Source organism: Chinchilla lanigera, unplaced genomic scaffold, assembly GCF_000276665.1.
Source record: "Chinchilla lanigera isolate Chin_1 unplaced genomic scaffold, ChiLan1.0 scaffold00099, whole genome shotgun sequence".
Taxonomy (NCBI): Eukaryota; Metazoa; Chordata; class Mammalia; order Rodentia; family Chinchillidae; genus Chinchilla; species Chinchilla lanigera.
This window is the reverse complement of record NW_004955500.1, coordinates 4,774,955-4,791,583: the sequence shown is the minus strand read 5'-3', so window position 1 is coordinate 4,791,583 and position 16,629 is coordinate 4,774,955. Positions and strand designations below refer to the sequence as shown.

At 42.7% G+C, this 16,629-nt stretch overlaps 1 long non-coding RNA gene across 3 annotated transcripts; it reads left to right on the top strand.

Annotated features, from left to right (window-relative positions):
- Window positions 1-225: 225 nt before the first annotated feature.
- Window positions 226-16,391, top strand: LOC102009735. 3 transcript variants are annotated; one of them, XR_001231486.1, is made up of 6 exons: window positions 226-328; window positions 8,106-8,209; window positions 9,606-9,761; window positions 13,166-13,313; window positions 15,107-15,224; window positions 16,258-16,391. It is a non-coding gene; the product is annotated as an uncharacterized LOC102009735 (long non-coding RNA). The 3 variants fall into 3 exon arrangements; XR_001231485.1 differs by lacking the exon at window positions 13,166-13,313; XR_001231484.1 differs by lacking the exons at window positions 13,166-13,313; window positions 15,107-15,224; window positions 16,258-16,391 and adding an exon at window positions 11,058-11,364.
- Window positions 16,392-16,629: the final 238 nt, after the last annotated feature.

The following is a 16,629-nucleotide window of genomic DNA, read 5'->3' as shown; positions in this document are numbered from 1 at the left end:
TATTTTCTCTTCACTCTCCTAGACTCTCCAAGAGCTGAGGAGCAGTGACTTGTCTAATCTGTAAATCAGAGGGTCAGTATCTGGGTATATGCTGCTCCATCTCTCCCTTTGTCTCTTGGGGATCCCCTTAGCGGCAGGCATCATATGCGCTGATACTCTCTTGCCCAGTGGCAAGCTCACGGGTTAAGCCTCTGCTCCCGTGGACAGGGGGCTTTGACTGGTGAGTAACGTCTGCCTGACGCATGTCTAGCATCCCAGCGCATCCAGAGGTTGAAGCAGGAGGACTGGCAGCTCCAGCCCAACCTGGGCAACTTCTCAGCGTAGTGAGGTCCTGTCCCCAAAGAAGGTAGGGAATGGCTGGGATCAGTGTGGAGGCCTGAGGTTCAGTCCCCCAATTAACTAATTAATTAACTTTAAATTTCCTAGTAAGAAATGTGTTCCATCGAGTCACTTTACACGTTCCTCCTTGAATCTTAGCTATAAAATTTCGTCACAGGAAAAGCATTTAAGGGCTTTCTAGCTGAGGCCGTGAGCTGGGTTTGGGCTGGGTGGCCTGCGACTGTGGAAACGGTTCTCGGATCTCCCTTCTGGCTGTTGAAGCGTCACTGGTTGGCAGCCTGTAGCTACAACACCTTGGCACCGGCCGTAGCGCTTACCGTGTTAGGGTGTATACCTGAGTGTCCCTTCAAAGCCGCATGTGCTCGCAGGTGGGGCTTTCACGAGGTGACCAGATCATAGGAGCATGATACTCATCAGTGGGTTAGTTCCCCGAGTTTACAGCTAAATGTGATTTGGAAGGGGAAGCCTGATTGGAGGAGGTGGGTCTCTGGGGGCGTGGCCTGTAAGGGTCTCTCTCCCTCCCTCTCCCCCTGGTTCCTCTCTGCTTCTTGCTGCCGTGTTATGAGCTGCTTCTCCTCTGCCATGCTGCCCTGCCTTGGAGCCAGCTGACCATGGACGGAAACCTCTACCAACCACGAGCCCCAGTCAACTTTCCCCAGTTACGCTGTGGGTGTTAGTATTGTGTCTCAGCCAAGAGGAAATAACGAACATGTACTGCAAGGTCACATTCTCCCCAAGCTGGACAATGCGTCCTGGGCCCCTGGATGGCCGGCCGAGGATTGCTCAGGGCCACATTTTCCCTAACCAATTTTTCGCCCTTCCCTCCTTTATAGGGGCTGGACCTCCATCGCAGCCTGGAGAGCTCCCTGCTTCTGCCTCCTCTTTCCATTTATGCTTAGTGTTTTCTCCAACAACTTTTAGCTAGTCTAATTCATCTTGAAGGCTGCTTCTCAGAGGACCCAAACATATAGTACGCGGTTGGGGGCGGATCATTCGCTGGTGGCAAGGAGGACCTTACTCCACTGTATTTGCTTCCTTTTGCTGCTGTAACAAATTACCCTGAATTACTACTCTATGACACATTTGTTATCTTAAAATTTTAGAAGATAGAAGTCCAAAGTGACTCACACTGGGCTCAAAAAAGGTGTCAGCAGGGTGGTGTTCCTTCAGGAGAATCTGTTCTTGCATCTTCTAGCTTCTGGAGGCCTCTTGTATTTCATGGATAGTCTCTTTCTCCATCTTTAAAGCCAGTAACATGACATCTTCAAATCTCTCCCTCTCTTGAACTCTTTTTAATCTCCCTCTTTCACTCATACGGGCTCTCGTGATTACATTGGATCTACCCAGTGAGTTTATGATGAAGTCATTTCAAAAGTCCTTGGCTTAATATCGTCTAAGTGTTCCAGTGTAAGAAGACATATTCACAGGTTCCGGTGATAGAGTGTGATATTCTAATCAGCCTGCTGTCCGTGTAATGGGTACAGCACAGACAGTCCCTGGCATGAGGTCAAAACCCAATGGCTAAAAGCGTTGCCAGAGGTGACCGAAGTAGATGGGAATGCTCTTGATTATTCACGTCTTTAGAATGCAGTGGGGGTAACCAGCACTTAGAAGGGCAGTGGAGCCCGGGTACTACCCAGGCCCCACCCCCACAGGACAGCAGGTGTCTCTCTGAGGGGGAGCCCCTCCTGTCTCTCCAGAAGAGAACTGGTGAGATAACCAGTGCTCATTTCCAGCAAAAACCAGCTGGGGACATTTGAGGCCTGATAAGGGAGAACAGAGATTATACGTTAAAGATGCTATGGAGATTAACTCTTATTGGCAGGGGCCAGGAAGGTACGCCAGGGAACAAATTTTGCCGAGACTTAATCAAAGAGGCAGAACGGGCAACAGGATAAGCAGGGATTCACTGGCTTTTGGGAACTTCCTCAGGACATGGGATTTGACACTGGCAAGGACCTCAGAGGACAGGGCAAACTCGCTGGTAGGGGGGCTCTTGGAAGACTGAGCAGAGGCCAACAGCCTACCAGGTTGGTTGATCAGGAATGTGGAAGGACAAGAATGGACAGGAATCCTCAAGAAGACCATCAGGCCTTAGTGACAGCTCAGGAACGGTGGACCCCTTCCACCTGGAGAAGCCAGAGGTTTGCTGTCACAGGGCTGGGCACTTATTATTGCCATGGGGCTCCCTTTCCTATCGCGAAGGTTGAGCCAGCATTCATGCAGGAGCTTACCGAGCATCTGACCCACCGCCGTAGAATCCCGTGCAGCAGAGCATCTGAGCAGGGGCCCCCATCACAAGAGGTAGATCAAAATCAGGTGACATGACATATTTCTGTAACAAATTGTCAAGCGTGAAAAAAAGATCTAGAAATATGTAGCTATACTATGAGTTCATATTTGAAAAACAATGATGAGCCCCCCGCATGTATTTATTTATGTGGTCTTCATGTGCCTAGCAGGTTGGAAAACATGGGAAGATCCACACTGGTCATTAAAGCTGGCTACGTGGATTCTGGGGCGGAGCAGGACGGTGTTTCATAGAGAAGAGGGTGGAAGAGGTTTTGTAAAAAGCTGCATTGTAAGAAATTGCCCATGATAAAGAGAATGTTTCGCTATTATCCCGTTTGTGCAAATTACATAAAGATATTGAATAGTGGTTATCTTCAGGTGGTGGAATTACAGAATATTCAGCTTCTATGTTCATCTGTTTTTTTTTTTTTTTCTTTTGCAATCACTTATGCATAGAAACCTTTGTCCTTTAACTACTTTGGTTTCATCTATGAAATGAGAGAACTGAACAACAACTCCTGCTATGTACAAAGGCAGCAGTAGGGTTGCCATATTTCAAAAAAGCTAGTTTAATTTAACACACACCCCCCAAAAAAGCATTGACCGTTTACTATGTACCAGGAAAGTTGTAGAGTAATGAGGATACAGAGATGAGTAAGACCCAGCTTTGCAGTGTAGGAGAATTGAGTGCAGCAAGAGATCCTGGTAGCACCCCTTGGAAAGTGCTATGTAAGTGAGTGAACAGGTTGGGACGGGGCGCCTGGTGTGGTGAGGAGCCGTGTAGTATAACTTAAGAGTTTGAGAGAGGTGAATGGTACCTAACATTCCTCCTCCATCACATTTAAAAAGTATTTTCATTGCCTTAGAGTTATGCAATATAATCACAATTATTTTAAGGAAAACAGTACTTAAAGGTTGAAAGGAATAATCTTAACAGTGGTGATGGAATTGTGGGTGGTTTTTCTACCCCTTTCTGCTTTCTGTACTTTGCTAATTTATTGCAATGAGAAGGTAATAGGAAATTTTATTTTGATTGGATTACATCCGTTCAGGATGGAAATGTTTGCACCTTGTACAAATGAGTGTTCTCTAATGAATCAAAATAGGGAGTTTATTAATGTTTGCCTAGTATAGGCCACATGGCAATTTAACATGATCTCTTCTAAGAAAAGGCATGTGGTTGACAGTTATCCATTGATCTACCACCAGGTTTTCTTGCCTTTGTGAACTCTTCACAAACAACGGAAGCCCCTATCATGATTTACTTATTTCTTAGCGTAACCAGAGTGATTGACATTTTGTGTGTCTGGAAATGAAAATCCAAGAGCTGAGAGAATTGTCCAGAATGTTTCCAAGGTCAGACTAGATATTACAATTCATGGAATCTTCCCCACTCCAAAGCCTTGAAAATACTTTCAGAAGTGTTGGTGATTTTTGCTGCGGCTGCTGCAGTTTCAAGTGTAGTCGGCTTCCCATCCGGGGCCTGCGTCCACAGATGACCCCTAACCTCCCCGCCACGCGCTGCACGGCATCTACTTCCTCTGGCATGGAATGCATCACACGTTCCGATTATGAGAATTGCGCGTCTGTCTTCCCAACAAACTATAAGGTCTTTTCCTCTACTTTTCTCCAGGACTAACATGGTGTTTGATACAAGGCACTGATCTGTAGTTTAATAAATAAATATGTGACTCTGGCTCATGCAATGGCTACGTGCTTACTATGTGCCAAGCACTGTTCTAGGTGTTTTACATGTATTATTAACTCATTTAACTCTCCCAACGACCCACGAGGGTAGGTGCGATTGTTACTCTCATTTATAAGTGAGGAAAATAAGAAGCAGAAAGGTTAATCAGCTTGCCAAGTTACACAGCTACTACATTGCAGAGCTGAGACTTGCCTGATCATCTGATTCGACACTTTGCTCTTACGCGCTATTCCATATTGCTTTTTGAGTCACTGAATCTCTCTGTGCCTTAAGATTTCTGACAGAAATAGTTAGTGATTATTCAATAGGTCACTCATGTGTAGCTCTATTTATCTTCTTTAGAAGCCACTTTAAGAAACCAAAGTATAGTACAACAACTATTGATAATCTCCCACCTCTTTTGTCTGTAACTCACTAGTATTTGTCTATTTGTTTTCCTGAGAAACTGTTTTGTAGACAACAATATGTAAAACAATAACCATTGATAATTTCCTACCACTTTGTCTGTAAGCCCCCCCATTATTATGTTATCCTTCTTTTACTATTTAAAATAAAAAAATTTTTAAAAATGTTTCTGACAGAAGAATAGCTAATACATTTTCACTGGATTGCTGGAAGAATTTTTTTTTTTAAGTGCACATAAAGCTTTTTACAATTAGGTATTATAATTACTTTTTTATAATCAGTAATATCAATATGTCACCACTGATATCATTAAATATCACCTTTATAGCAAAGAACATCAAATTGTTATGGTTGTAAAAAGGTTGATGGTATTTGATAACATTAATGAATTAAGACCTTTGGCATCTTATTTAACTTTTTTTAGATTTTTTGGAATGATTTTGGGAAGATAACTCTCCGTCACGTGGCTGGGTCTCATTCATTCTGTCCCCTGGGTGACATCTGCTGCCTGCCCATCTCTGTTAATCAATTACCGAACTTGGGGCTGTTTATGATCTGTGCCTAGAGCCTGTGGTGACTGAGAGGATTTGCAGATCGTTTCGGCTGAGAAGGGAGCGAGTCTCCCCCTAGTGTTGGTCTTTGGTCAGAAGGATGCAAACCTAGCTTCAGGTTCTTCGCTGGGACTTCAGGTTTCGTCTGAGTCTCATGACTACAGCGTGACTTTTGGAGCTAAGAGTTTACAATCTTCACCAGCAGAATTAAGGATTTACCTTGCTATTTAGTGTTTTTTGTGAGTTACGGATGAATGTAGCCACACAGCAAATCGTTGTACTGCATAGCCAAATGTGCCCAGTTTTCTTTTAATGCTTTAAAAATGCTTGTGGGCTGGGCGTGGTGGCGCATGCCTGGAATCCCAGCACTCCGGAGGCTGAGGCAGGAGGATTGCTGTTGAGTTCAAGACCAGCCTAGGCTACAAGATGAGCTCAAGGTCAGTCTGAACTGCATAGCGAGACCCTGTCTCAAAAAGACCAAAAAAAAAAAAAAGTGCTTGTGAGAGGGTGGTGGGAGAGGGTGGCGGTGCTGAGGCAGAGTGTGCGATCTTTCTGATGAGGCTTGTCCAGTAACTACTGAGGTCATGGCATCAAACTCAGCTCCTGGCAAATGCTGGGTATGGCAAGCAGGACCTGGATGCTAATCCTACTCTTATGGAATTCGACAAAGGTCTGAGATCCGGAAGCAGTAGTTCGCGTTCCTATCCTTTTCCAGAAGTATCCATTCCCCATTCTCATCAGTTCTGCATTCCTAAAGTTAGCTGATGTTTTCAGAGTTGGAAACAATTTCCTGAGGCTGTGTGTACTTAAAGTTACCCGGCAAAGTGAGAGACATTTGGAGAAGATTCTGAACGTGGAGGAGTTTGTGAAAAGGATTTTCTTGCTGATTCATAGTAATGATCCCGTGACAAAAGCCATCACCCTCGGGTCTGCTGTGTCGCCCTGACCATTTCTCATGAGCTTGGCTAAGCGGGAGCTCTGGGCCCAATGTTGTTACTGTTTTCACTGTGCAGCGTGTGCATTTGTTTTCATGTTTGTTATCAACTAAGATTCAGACAGACAATTGAGACCATGGCTAAGTGTAAGTTCCAGTTAACTTCTGAGAGAATGTTTAGGTTTTTCTACCGTGGTAGATACGTTCTTGTCTGTTTTCAAACTTAATGTAAATGGACTCATACAATAGCTATCCTTTTGTAAGACTTATTTTACTCAACATGCTTTTGAGATTAATCCGTATACATAATAATTATTATTCACATAATAATATTAGTATACCTGGATACAAGGACAGAGGCTCAGAGAGCTCCAAGGGCTTGCCAAATTATTGCACATCAAATACATGACTAAAAAAACAAAATACATGACCAAGTGTAGTTGTCAAACCCAATTCTAAGTCCCATACTCTGTGCACTACATTTTACTCTCCAACCCGCTGCTCTTGGCTCCTCAGGGGGTCCAGTGTGGTGCTTTGGTGCTTCTGCTCGCTCATGTTTCTCTGATGCTTTTCCGTCCTTCAGTTAATTTACCAGTTCTAGTATCCATTGGAGTTCTGTTCAATGATAGTTAAGTGGATAAATTTTCAGTGCTATTCATGGATCATATTTTCATCTATGGGTAAAATTCTATAGAAAATATCGTCACCTAAAAGAGTGGTACCTGGGGCTGGGGATTTAGCTCAGCGGCACAGCGCCTGCCTGGCAAGCTCAAGGTCGTGAGTTCAATTCCTGGTACCAGAAACCGCCCCCCGAAAAAATAAAATAAAACAGTGGTACCATCAACAGAATCGTAGGAAATTAGAGCTGAATGGGGCATTACTTAGAACATCTTTGTTTTAAATAACCTTGATACTTAGAGATTAAATCTTTCAAAATCTGGGTTTGTGATGGCAAAATAATAAAAAAAAATGCTTTCTGGTAAAAAGGAAAGCCCTTCATATCTTAGGTCACAGTTTTTCAGTCTGCTGGGAGGGGAGTTTATGGTGGCCTGTGTGTTACCCTACACCCTTCTAACAATTTCTCATTCACTTGGAAGTAGAGAAGCGAGGGGAGAGGAAGGAAGGGAGGGAGGGGTGCTTGGCAGTTGTCCAGCTCTGTGAGCAAGTTTTGGTTTCTGTGGTTCTGTAGTTATTTCAGTGAATAAAGTGTCCCATTCATACTGCGCAGGCTGGTTATAAGTTGGCATTGAACGATGGCCAATTACAATTCATTCACATTTGGATCGATAGCCCAGACATGAGCTCATTAACCTCAAATCCTATTATCTCACACATGTGAAGCAGATTGTTCTTAATGTGATGACACTCTCACTGTCTACAAACCTGAGTTCTGATATAATAACAGGCCTCCCCAGAAACAGGCAGCCGTGTTGATACCTATGCCACCGGTGAAATGACAGGTGCAAATTAATAGAGGTCAGTGTGTGCCACTTCGGGCTCAGCCTGAGAGTTGGGGACTGCGGTGGATTTTTATGGCTCCTCCCCTTATTTCCCGTCTCCTAGAGTTTCTAGCTCTTTTGGGCTTCTAGAAACCACCCATCTCTGATGTCTGCAGATTGCAATTCCCTGTCTTCAGGCAGTTTCCTTATTCTTCAAGACACGAGCTCTTAAGCCTGTTGGTATCGCAGCTTTTACCTATTTGAATCTTTCTGCATAACAGTGTCTCCACATAGCACTGTTAATTAATGGAAGGGTTTTACAGGTGGGAGGCCCACACTTCCTCAAGACATATCGTCATAGTTACGGGAATCACTTATTCACACGCTATCCCATTTTCTAACTCTGCAATTTTTTCTTCAAACCATTACCTCCACAGCTGATGAATTCAACCCCGAGTTAACTCTGCATCACACGGCTGCATCTCACAGTCGTTTTTGTTCTCTGGTGCTGGCTGCCTTACCAATACTTCGTGGTCCTCAGGTAAGGGGGAAGTTTGATTGCTCTGCTGTCGTGTATGGTGAAGCTCCGCATCATTTCCAATAGTTTTTTTTTTTATTACTTGTTACTGTCTTTGATTGTTTGATCAGTCTCACATTCTTATGTCTGGTGGACTGAGCAACTTCCCTGAAGATAACAGTATGTGGTGTAGCAACCATTGTTAACTCCTAGCATTTTGTTTTGAGGTCATGTAGTGTTTTTGTGTTGTTTTGATTTTGTCTTCATTGTTGTTTTGTTAGTTTTTTAAATCTTTAAATAAAAAAGTGCAAAAAAAAAAAAAAAAAAAAGAATGTGGGAGTAATTGGTCCAGCATCACTTTTCCCAGATAAGATGCACTCATCAAAAAGACTTTCCACCTTTACACTCAAAGACATGAGACTAAAGACATGAATGTAGAGACCTGGGCATATCAGAAAGCCAGGTGTTTATTAATAAAGTAGAGCCTCACCTACTGCTCAAAGACCCCATGTAATGGGTACTAGATGGCACACTAGATGATGAAAATATTTGCAAGCCATATATCTGATAAGGGGGTTGATATTCAAAACATACGAGAAAACCACACAAGTTAGATTCCCTTTCATGTGTTACTTACCACAATAAAAAGTAAAAAAATTGAATGAACAACCCCCCCAAAACAAAACAAAAAAATCAAACAAAAAAACACATAGACTATCTTTTTCTAATCTGATCCACAATGCCATCTCAGTGGTTCAAAGTGTGAATTTTAAGTTCATGCTATTTAGTATTATGGGATTATAACTCCCCCATCTGTAAAATGGGGGAGAATATCTACTCTGCCTACACACACAACTCTTATGAGTATTAAATGTATATGCAATGTGTAAAATGCTATACAAAAATATATACACATACTTATATCAGTGGTTCTCAGGGGGTACTTTACCTCTAATAGACATTTGACAATGTTTAGAACCATTTTTGGATATGAAAATGTGGCAGAGGGTGAGCTTATTGGCATCTAGTTGGTAAAGGCTAATAATGTTGTTAAACATCCTACTATGTGCTAGAGAGCCCTCCTTGGCAAGATTTGTATGGTTCCAAATGTCGACAATGTCAAGGTTAAGAAACTCTGAATAAACAGGGTCACTGAATCCTATTCAATAATCATCTCCTCTCCCATGTTTCCATGTTCAACTGCGCTCACTGATACTCTCCTACCTAGTGTCTCCTTTCTGTGGGCAAACTGAATTAGGTAATGAAATGTTAATGTAAGTGCCACTCCTTTACCTCATGAGGCATATTTTAACCTTTTGTATTAATTTAAAAACACCATGTGGATAATTATTGGTTGTTGGATGGATCAGGATGAGCAGTTATTCCATGCTTTTATCTCCATCCTCTTGCTTATCTTTAGTATAATCAAGTTCCTAAAGAATAGAATCCTAGAGCGGAGAGTGGTTCCTGGAGACGATCTGCTGGAGGTGATCTGCTGCACCGTCTGTGGGCGATGCCTGGGTTATCACAGGCAGGTGACGGCTAAGCTTTTCCTATTAACTGCATTCTCACGGCGGTAAGGGGCAGCACAGACTGAAATTCGTAGGCTTCTGGCACTTTAAATTCCTACTTTAGTTTGTCCTCACAGAAACCCTGAAAAATACTCACATCATGCGAATTCGAATCTTTTTTAGAATGTTTAGAAAAAGTTTAGAAATAGAACTTTCTGCAGTTAAAGCTGACTTCTACAGCTTGTTCAGTTCTCTTAAAATGATCAGCCAATCAATAAATGTTCATTTAGGTATTTCTATCTGAAGAGCTCTAGAAGGAATACAGTTACAGTCCCTTCAAGAAATATGTACCCCCCAAAAAAAAGACATATGTACTCTAACTTGGTCACTGCAGACCCAATCTTTACAAATACTATAAAAGCAGCAAATAGTATACATGTCCATTAACAAAATGAAGCTTATATATACCATAGACCTTTTCATATGACACAAAATGGATGATTTTAGCACATTAATAAATAGGCCATTTGTGGAATAGTATAGTAACGTATTTATGTTGAAAGTGTATCTGTACATTCTTAGATAAATTAGTATATGGAAAGTTTGCCAAATTTTGAACCAAAATGCTTATTTTTGCTGATAGGATTACAAAGAAACATTGCCTTTCTCTATATAATTTAAATCTTTTATGATGACCATGTATCATTCTAAAAGTAAGAAAGATATTTTGATTTTAAAGCACACAACAATAGACATGAATAGTATAGTTCAAGACAGCTGTGTAAAATATCACCTATCACAAAGTAGCAATAATATACTAATATTGATGGTCAGTTACACTCTACCAGTTCTAGTCCTAAGAATTTTATAAAGATGAGCTCAGTTAATCAACAGCTCTGCGTGATTAATTCATTCTTTATTCCTATTTTACAAATTAGCAAACTGCGGTTTAGAAAAGGCAAGTTGTCAAAGTCTCAGAGCTAATACAGTATTTGATTGAGTCAGGACCTGAACTCAGGCAGTCTGGCTGCAGAGCCCATAAGTTGGGTCTTCAAGCACCAGACAGACGGCGCAATTGAATACTGAAGACCGTGGAGGGGAATTAGGGAGTTGAGGTCACGTTAACTTCCTTTGGCAAATAATCACCAGGTTCACACTAGTGACTATATTGACTACTATATTAGCCCCTTCCGGGCAAACACACCTTTACTCTGCCCTCAGCATCCTGAGTAGAGTTCCTTACTTATAGACAGTAGATCTTGAACAAATGCTTGATGCAGTTAGTCTAAAAAGTATCCTAAAGCTAACCAGTGTTTCAGGGAGTTAACATTTAAATTAAATCCTTTCCCTTACCATTTCAGAGACAAATTCTTCATGTAGAAAGATGATTTGGCTGTTGAGAGATGAGAGTGGACATAGTGTCTGTCATCTGCCCTATGATGTTGAACACCTGCCATGTGCACACACTGTCCTAGGGACAAAGTCCTCTGCTTACACAGCTTACCCTCCACGGTGAGAGTGGAAAAAACAAACAAACAAAAAAACAAATTGGGGAAGGACTGGCCCACAAATAATGCTTGACCTTAGAAGATATCCCAAGCCCTGGGTTGGGAGAGTTGTATGAAATATTTATTTTGTAATGAATTAAACTTTTACTGCAATAGATAACTGGAAGGAAAAGTTCTATTGTCAGACAAGACACCTGTGCTCTGTTATTGAAATAAGGAAATTAAAGCTAATGGCACTGAAGGGGAAATAATAAAAATGCTTTTCTGGTCACATGTTATTAACCATAATAAAATAAATAGAAGAATGGTAAGTGGGGGGAAAGGGCCGGGTTGTTCCTCCCATCAAGGCATGGCATAGTAGTAGGGACGAGAGCTTTTCCCTGTGTCTAGCTTAACTCTTTCCTGGGCTTTATATAACCTCCCCAAATATGTTTGTGGCTTTGGTATTCCCATGGGGGCATAAAATCCACCTTAAACGATTTTCATTACAAGCCTCAGAGTTACTTATGTTGTCCTTGGAGACAGAAAATAAGCTTTTACCTCTCTACTGGATTCATTTTCAAAAATGATTCTTGGAAATGAGTTTTTCTTAGACACATTTATATATAATGACAGGCTAATATCTTACACACCATTACTGTGTGTAATAACAGAGTGACAAAACTGACAAGAACTTGGCTATAGATGTAAGGCAATTAGCTGTGGAGGGAGAGTTATCTAGCAGGAAGGGTGAGCAGCATGATACTGTGTGGTGACTTAGTGGTTACCAAGTGATGAATGTGAACATCTTTTGAGGCAAAACTTCAAGTAAGGGAAATTTCTTCTTGCAGCCTCACTTTTCTTTTTTTGACACACTGTTTCCTGCTTGCAAGTTCTTCTTATCATGGAGAAAAGTCCTATTCCAAGCACCTAGTAGCTAGCCGATGAAGAGCTCTTATAGGATGAATGGATGGATAGATGGATGGATGGATGGATGGATGGATGGATAGATGGATGGGTGGGTGTGTGGATGGATGAGTGGGTGGATGGGTGGGTAGATGGGTGAATGGATGAGTGGGTGGGTGGATGGATGGATGGGTGGATGGATGAATGGATGGATGGGTGAATGGGTGGATGAGTGGATGGATGGATGGATGGATGGATGGATGGATGGATGTGTGGATGGATGAGTGGATGGATGGGTGAATAGATGGATGGATGGATGAGTGGGAATGGATGGATGGGTGAATGGGTGGATGAGTGGATGGATGGGTAGATGGATGGATGGATGGATGGATGGATGGATGGATGGATAGATGGATGGCTGGGTGTGTGGATGGATGAGTGGATGGATGGGTGGGTAGATGGGTGGATGGATGAGTGAGTGGATGGATGGGTGAATGGGTGGATGAGTAGATAGATGGGTGGATGAATGGATGGTTGGATGGATGAGTGGATGGATGGGTAGATGGATGGATGGGCGAGTGGGTGGGTGAATGGATACATGGATGGGTGGATGGATGAGTGGATGGATGGGTGGATGGATAGACAGATGGGTAGATGGATAGATGGATGGATACATGGTTGGATAAATGGACGATGCATTTATCAGCCTGCCATATCACCCATCCAAATTTCCCATAGTGCTTATTTCAGAGATGAAATGTTAATGATCACATTTTAGGGGTCAGTGAGCAGGGGCTTTTTAGACAGAAAGGATTCTTCCTCTTGCTCTTCAGCTCCTTGTAGTTCAGGGATGGGGAGCCGTAGCCACATGAGTGGGCTTTGGAGCTGGACTGTGTAGGACTGACTCCCAATCTTTCTAGCTATGCCATCTTGACCAGTTTCCTTAACAGTGAAAGGGAGCCCAATCCCTCTGTCTACCGGATGATGTTATTTTGAGAATTGAATGGCTTAATGTACATACAGCCTGCCATGTGATTAACACTCAACTAATGCGAGCTCTTCCTTGGTTACATCAGGAGTCAAGAGAAGCCCTGGGTGCTCAAAGTTCCAAGCAGAGCGGGAACCAGATGTGGATGGAGTGAGCCCTTCCTTCCAGGTTCTCTCTTTCCCTCTCACTGTTCTCTTCTTATCAGAGTCCAGTTCAAGCCAATTGCTCCCTCTCAGGTATGAGAAGAGTCATCTGCCACTTCCCCCCTTGTTCATCTGCTCCAGTCATACAGACTTTTGTTCTTTCCCTCAGACACATGAGGGTTCTCCTGCGGCTGAGTCCTGTGTTAGCTGCTCCCTAGATGTATCTCCCCAGAGGTCCACAGGGCTCATTCTTTCACCTCCTCCAAGTTTTTGCTCAAATGCCACCTTCTGAATGAGCCTTACTATGACTACCTGGGGCACAAAATCAGCCTGTCTCCCAGGATTCCTCATAACATGTACCCTACTTTTACCCTTTTTTCAATACTTTGCACACTGTCTAATCTATACTGTATTTCCTGTTTTTTGGTATACTGTGCATGTCTCCCTCAGTCAGGAGGTAAGCTCCTTGAGGGCGGGAATTTTTGTGTTTCATCCTCACTGATGTTTGCTAAGCTATGTGTTACTGGAATAGCCCTGCATTTAGTAGATACTGAACAAGTATTTTGTGAACAAATGAATGGTTTGAACAAATAAATGAACTACAACAATCGCAGGCACATTAAAATATAGAGACAAATCAGTATCTTGCTAACCACCTAAACTAGAAAATCTAGTTTAACAGAAATCTGTTTCAGTTAATCTTATTTGTCAGCTCAACTGGAGAAACAATTAGACTCTAAGGACGCTCACCTCATCGGTGCCTTAACCCACTGATGAAGTCACTGCTGAATAATATTAAGAGGTGGAGCCTAGTTAGAGAAAGGGGGTCCTGGGGCTGTGACCCTGACCAGACGTATCTGGTCCCTGGCTCTTCTCTGGCTCTGTGCTTCCCAGATGCTGTGAGGTAAGTGGCTTCCTGCAGTCCACCCTTCCACCATGGTACTTCTGCTGTGGAGGCAGCAGACCATGGACTGAACCCTTTGAAACAGGGATCCAAAAATAAATCCTTCTTCCTCTAATTTCTCAGTACCAGGTATCTTGTCTCTGCAGTGAGAGAGCTCACTAATACAGGATCTTCCCTCTCGCCATTCCAGGGGCTGACAGGCTCTGAGGATTTTGCCTCTGAAATATCTTCCATCCACTCCCTCTTCTCCGCTTCCACACCTGCTGCTTCATTAATTCCTACTGAATCCCCAAATGTCAATATTTTTCTTCTTTAGTTCCTTGCTACATTCTGATTCAAGGATTAATTATGTAAAATACAGATTTATTTATATCACACCAGTACTGAAAGCCTTCTATGCTTCCCTAACAACCTGAGATAAAATCCAAATTTACCCTTGCCTAATCACTATTTCTAACAAACCATGGTGTGTAGGCAGGTAATGCTCCCCATCCCAAGATATCTGTCTCCTAATTCCAGAACCTGTGAGTAAGTTGGGTCACATGGCAAGGGGGTATTAAGGTTTCAAATGGAATTAAATTTGCTAATGAACCGACCTTAAAATAAGGAGATTATCTTGGGTTAACTCTGGGCGGACTCACAATAATCATAAGTGTGTTTAAAAGTAGAAGAGAGAATGAGAGTTAGAAGGAATGTCACTATAGGTGAGGGTCAGAGTGATACAGTCTGTGGAGACTTGGCCTGCTGACTTGGAAGATGGGGATATAAGCCTAGGTGCTGGCAGCTTCTAGGAGCTGGGAAAGATGAGGGAATGCTTTCTCCCTAGGTACCTTGACATTAGCCAAGTGGGCTCTGTCCCAGGCTTCTAGCTCTAAAATTCTAAGGCAATGCATTCATGTTATTTTAACCCACTGAGTTCTGGGCAATTTGTTATAGCAGCTATAGAAAACTAATACACTGTGTAACTTTTATGCTTCCATAGGCTTAGCCAAGGTTATGCTATCAAATGGAAGTGTGTGATATCAACCTTAACTATTGTGAAGATTAAAGAAAACATCTGCAAAATGCCTAGCCATGGACATAATTCGTGCACATAACAGGTGAATAAATAATAGTTCTTGGCTCTTGTCATCATTTCCTCCCAAGCCACACTGTCATTTCCAAACATAACCCATCATACACTCTTTGGCCTACCTAGGAGACCAATCCAGTGTCCATCTAGTAAACATCTTCTCATATTTTAAGGCCCCACCTAATATTCCCTCATTGGACAGTGTTACTACACTGTGCTCCCTTACTAGGCAACTATAATCTTCCCTCCTTCTGCTTCCTCAACTCCATGATCAGGAGAAATAGGGATTCTTACTACGACATGCTAGAGCAGGGGTAGGCAAACATGATATCCTGGCTACAGAATGTAAGAAGACACTCACTCCCACAACTGTGCGGGGACTCAGGTGCTTCAATATAGTGCTGGTTCCTGTTCGTTCCATTTGAAGAAACCCGGATCCAAAAAGATGAAGTGTCTCCTGGTAGGTGACAGAAGAAACAAATCCTCTATTCTCTACTAGGTACAAGGTCCTAGAGCAGATCGTGAAACACAGTTGTGCTCAGTATTGTGTCAAATGAAGGGACTGAGGTGGTAGGACTGGCAGCAAGGTGGACTGATACTTGATCATACTAGTAATCACGATGATGATGATCACGGTCCAACCAGTGTATACTGTGTGCTAGGCACTATGCTAAGTGATTTCTGATACAAGTCTCCTCACAACTCTATGGTAATATATAACAGTTTTTACCCTGGTGTGAAAAAACTGCCTGAGGTCATACAGTTAGCAAAATTTCATGAAACCTGGGTTGTAAACTCAAAGTCCTCCAACTTGATGTTATCAATCTTACTTAAAGGCCTGATGGAATGCTTAAACTCCCTCAGAATAACCCGAGGCCTGTACCTCAACTGAGGGTTTGTGTTGACATTTCAAGGTTCTAAAGCTGTGGCGGCAAACCTATGACACACGGTCCCAGTCCCAGCGGGACTGTACCCCCGAAAGCTCTAAAAGGTCCACTGTTACTGATCTAAAGGTCCTCAAAACACCTCACTAGGCATGAAGGGCTCTCCTCTGTCAGCAGGGCCAGCGTATGGATGAGATATTAATGGAGTTCTGAAGCCGAAGGAGACAAACTTAGGGGACCCGACAGCCCAACCCCGTCCTGGCGATATGCGTCTACCTGTCTGTTATGAGCTCACTGTAACACAACTTTACTTTGGCTGTAATAAATTGTATTAACTTTATGCTCGAGTGAGTTATCTTTCAAAATAGAAAAATGGGTATTTCCAGGGGTCTTCTTTCATTTACACATGGAAGCGTGTGGGAGTTCAAAAAAATGGACTTTAAGAGTTTCAGTGATTGGGGCTGGGGATTTAGCTCAGCGGCAAAGCGCCTGCCTGGCAAGCACAAGGTCGTGAGTTCAGTTCCTGGTACCGGAGAAAAACCAAAAAAA